Below are 5,180 nucleotides of genomic sequence, written 5' to 3'. Positions count from 1 at the left end.
GCCGTAGAGTTATTGTTTTTAGGAACGGGTTGGTTGATAACGACAATTTTAGTTTAGAACTTCCACGATTTAATCGAAATGTCAAACAGTTGGCTCGAGCCCAAGTGGCATCGAGTAATAAAAGAAAAATATATCCGGCCAAATCTCCAAGCAAAGTTTTCAACATTTGATATCCATTCGCAATAAATACATTGAATACATTAGTGAAGCCCACACACATGTCATCTGTTACTTACATATACAAACACATAATAAAAAAAAAATGGAAATAAAGGAAAAATCGAATCGTAGAAGAAATCCACAAGACCACACAAATAAAACCCCTGAAATAACGACAAGAATCTTTCATAACTCGCATACTTCAAATTCTGACGTTAAACCTTTCCCTCTCATTTGTATATTTTTTTTATTCTCTGCATCTGGCTTCCACAAAGAGCGAGTCTGAAGTCCAGCAAAAAAAGGTCTATTAAATGTCGATTTCGGGTTAGGGTCCATGTTACTCTGACGTATCCATGCTTTGGCTTTTTGGCTGAGTGATGGGAACTAAAGTTTTTTTTTCCTCTCGTGTATTGAAACGAACCAAAAATCTGAGATTTTATGTTTGATTTTACTCTTTGGCGTATTGCATTTGCGCTTGATTTTATTTCTATGGTGTTTGATTATTTTGTTGTTGTTTGCCTATGTTTACTTGTAAACTATAGCATTAATTTTATATACACATGGTATTCATATACATATATGCATATATACATAGATAGATATATATTTCATATCTACATACAAAAGAATATAGATAAGTAGGTATATATATACATATAGATAAGTAGATAAGTAAGTGCATTTACACACACACAAATACACACACACACACATATATATATAAATATATATATATATATACATAGCTTTATAGATAGGAGATATATAGATATATATATATATGATATATATGTATATATATAGATATATATATATAAATATATATAAAACCATATATATATAGTATGTGTTGTATATGTATATTTGTATGTTTATATTTATGTATTTATATATGTATGTATGTTTGAATATTGTATATGTATATACATAGAGACATAAATACATATATATTTATATATGTATATATATATAGATATATGTTCCATATTAGATATGAATTTTGAATTTTAAAAAAACTTATTTATTATATTACATAAATATTTGTATAAATATATTTATATATAGAATATATATATTAATATATAATATATGTATGTTATATATTACATTTATATATCTATATTATAAACATATATTATATATTATATATATAGATATATATAGTATATATATCTTGCTATATGTATTTATATATACATACATACTATATATATTTTATATATGTATATATATATATATATCTATAGATATTATATATATATATATGTATGTATATATTTGTGTGTGTTTGGTGCTGGTGTCGTGGCATATTTATTATATATATATTATATCTATATATTATATATATATATATAATACTATATACATTTATATATATCATTATATATATATAGATATATATATTTATTATATATATATAAATATATATTTTTTATATATATATGCGTACATGCGTGTGTAATCCCGATTATCCCTGCAATGGCGATTTCAAAATGATTCATAATTTAACCATAGCAATACCAACAACAAAAAATGGGTCCCAATAACCCACCCGCCCTTCTCCCTGCTCGACATTTTCCCGGCAACCCCCACCTAAATCCAACTCCTAAAACAAAACTCGGCAACAGCACTGATTCCAGCCGAGCAACAAAACTAACAAGCGCGAACTAGTTGAGTTAGTAAGTCAGCGAACATTAGTTTCCATATGATACCAGTTAGGCAGGGGGATTTCCATAATCAAAGGCCATAATAACTGGTCGTTAGGAACAGAGGAAGCGAGTTGGCCATTCCCGATTCAAATGACCCTCCAGGTCTTCAAACAACCCTTCTCCTCATGGTGTGTTTAGGATCGGATGTATGTTGGGGGGCACATAAGTTTTATGGGTAAATTGGTGATAGCATAGGACGGAGGGCTAGGTTGATAGCCCAGAGTGGCGGTCGGGAGAGATCGAGGCACGAGAGAGGAGCGCGAGAGAGAGAGCGCGCCGAGCGAGAGAGGGAGAAGGAGAGAGGGAGAGAGGAGAGAGAGGGAGAAGGAGAGGGCAGAGAGAGAGAGAAGTAGAGAGTAGAGCGAGAGAGAGGGAGAGAGCGCGAGCACGAGAGAGAGACGAGGAGAGGAGAGAAGAGAGAAGAGAGAGCGAGTAGAAAAGGTCCAACTGCTAGAATCCCAGAGAAGAATATAATCCCCGAGTAAATGTAAGGACGCAGTCTAAGTCTCGCGACCACGAAAGAAAAAAAAAAAGAAAAAAACAAAAGGACCTTCGGGTGCCCTCACCGATAGAGAGAAGCAACAGACAGACGAAAGATGAACATCCCACAATCCCACCTAACACACCCCCATCCAAGCGCTGCACCGTCTACACCCGCCCCTTCCACCCCCACCCGCACCCAAGTATCTTTCGATCCGTGTGCCTTTTTCTCTCCTCTCTTTCGCGGTATCCTTCTCTCGTCTATCTCTCTCTCTTGCTAGTCTCTTTATCTATATCTCTCTATCGCGGCAGCTCTCTCTCTATCTCTATCTCTCTCCTCTCCTCTCTTCTCCCTTCTCTCTCACCAAACTCTCTATCTCTTCTCGTTTCCTTTCTTTCCTTCTCTCTCTCTCTCACTCTCTCGCTCTCCTCTCTCTCTCTTCTCTCTCTCCTCTCTCTCTCTCTTTCTCTCTACTCTCTCTCTCTCTCTCTTCTCTCTCTCTCTCTCTCTCTCTCTCTCTCTCTCTCTCTCTCTCTCTCTCTCTCTCTCTCTCTCTCTCTCTCTCTCTCTCTCTCTCTCTCTCTCTCCTCCTGCTCCTCCGTTTCCCTCGGCCTTCTCTTACCTCTCTCTCTTTCTCTATCAGTTCGTTTCCTTCTCTCTCTCTCTCTCTCTCTCTCTCTCTCTCTCTCTCTCTCTCTCTCTCTCTCTCTCTCTCTCTCTCTCTCTCTCTCTCTCTCTCTCTCTCTCTCTCTCTCTCTCTCTCTCTCTCTCCCTCTCTCTCTCTCTCTCTCCTCTCTCTCTCTCTCCTCTCTCTCTTTTTTTTCTCTCTCTCTTCCTCTCACTCTCTCTCTCCCTCTCTGCCTTTCTAGGTCTATCTATTTGTTTTCTCTTTATCTATCTATTTATTTATCGATCTATTTCCTCCTCCCTCTCTCTGTCCGTCTCTCCCTCCCTCTTGTTTTATTTTTTCTCCTTCTCAATTTCTCTCTCTCTCTCTTCTATTCTATCAACATACCTACCTCGTTCTCCCCCTCTCTCCCATTTCTCACAATCAATCTCTATTTATCTCCTCTCTTTCTCATTTCATCAACCCCCTACCTAATTCTCTTTACTCTACCTCACCCCATCCATTTCCCTTCCTCCTCACTCCCGTCCGACTCCCCTCTCTCTCACCTCCCCCTCCTTTCCCCATGCCGGTGCCTGTCTCCCTTCCCCACCACTTCCCCCTTTTTTCCTGTCCCTCCTTCTTCCTCCTACCCATTTCCCCTTTTTCCTACCTCCTCCTCCTCCCCTCCCCCCCCTCTTTCTCCTCTCCCTACTCTTTACTGCTTCTTCCTCCCCATTCCCAGCCTCCTTCTCCTGCCACTACTCCCTACTTCTTTCTCCTCCCCATCCCCATCCTCTTTCTGCCCCTACTTGCCCCTTCTTCCTTCTCCCCCTATTTCCCCTTCCTCCTCTCCTCCCCCCCCCCTCCCATCTCACCCTCTCCATACGCTAATGTCGCGTCAGCATTGCCATTCATCAAACAGCGGGGCATTTCTCTCCCACTTATACCCAGATCATACGTCAACACCCCACTCCTCCCACGTCCCCCCCTTCCCTCCAAGATATACCCAGGCTATACTTCACCCCCCCTCCCCCCCACACACACATACACCCCCTCTTCTCCCCCCCTTCCCCCTCCCCTTTCCACCGCGACGCCCATTAGCCGCAATCGATATTCAAACACGCAGCTTGAATCACAATATCAGTTAGGGCCAGGTGTTCCTTTGTCCTGAAAAGGGGGTAGGGGGGTATGGGGGTAGGGTAGGGTGGGTGGGCGGTAATGGGGGTAGGGGGAGAGGGAAGAAGGGGGAGGTATTGGGGATGGTTGGGGTGGGTGGGGGAGTGATGGGGGTAGGGAGAGAGAGAAGAAGGGGGAGGTATTGGGGATGGGTGGGGTGGGTAGGGGAGGGATGGGGGGAGGGAGGGGGAGGAGAAGGGGGAGGGAGTGGGGATGGGTGGGGTGGGTGGGGGGAGTAATGGGGGTAGGGAGAGAGAGAAGAAGGGGGAGGTATTGGGGATGGGTGGGGTGGGTAGGGTGGGTGGGGGGAGTAATGGGGGTAGGGAGAGAGAGAAGAAGGGGGAGGTATTGGGGATGGGTGGGGTGGGTAGGGTGGGTGGGCGGTAATGGGGGTAGGGAGAGAGAGAAGAAGGGGGAGGTATTGGGGATGGGTGGGGTGGGTGGGGGGAGTAATGGGGGTAGGGAGAGAGAGAAGAAGGGGGAGGTATTGGGGATGGGTGGGGTGGGTGGGGGAGTAATGGGGATAGGGAGAGAGAGAAGAAGGGGGAGGTATTGGGGATGGGTGGGGTGGGAGGGGGGGTACGAAATCAGGGAGGGTAAGGAGTTAAGAGGGATGGTAGGGAGTGGGACTAGGGGGAGGGGGAAGGTAAGGGAATAGGGGAAGCGAGTGGGGGTACGGGAAAGGAAATGAAAAAAAAAAAAAAAAGAGAAAAAAAAAATAAAAAGTAAAAAAAGGAAATGAAAAAATGACAGGGATGAGGAGGAGGGATGAGGGGAATAATGAGTGTAAGGGAGAATGGTAGAAAGGAGGGAAGAGATGGGGGAAGGGGGAATAGGAAGTGAGGGCGGTTATAGAAAAGAGGGAGTAAGTCGTAAGGGAGGGTAGAGAATGTAGAATGTAGTCTGCTACAGGAAGAGGGGGAGGGGGGTATGGGGGAGAGGGTAGGAAGTATGGAGTAGGCAAGGGCTGCTTGCTTGCTTGCCTGCATGCCTACCTACTTACCCGCTTTTCCTCGCTTTCTTATCATTATTGCTAATCTAAAAAAAG

The sequence above is a fragment of the Penaeus japonicus genome, unplaced genomic scaffold (genome assembly GCF_977035675.1).
Source record: "Penaeus japonicus unplaced genomic scaffold, GWHDUDI00000001_assembly GWHDUDI00000009, whole genome shotgun sequence".
NCBI lineage: Eukaryota > Metazoa > Arthropoda > Malacostraca > Decapoda > Penaeidae > Penaeus > Penaeus japonicus.
Note: the sequence above shows the minus strand (reverse complement) of the source record.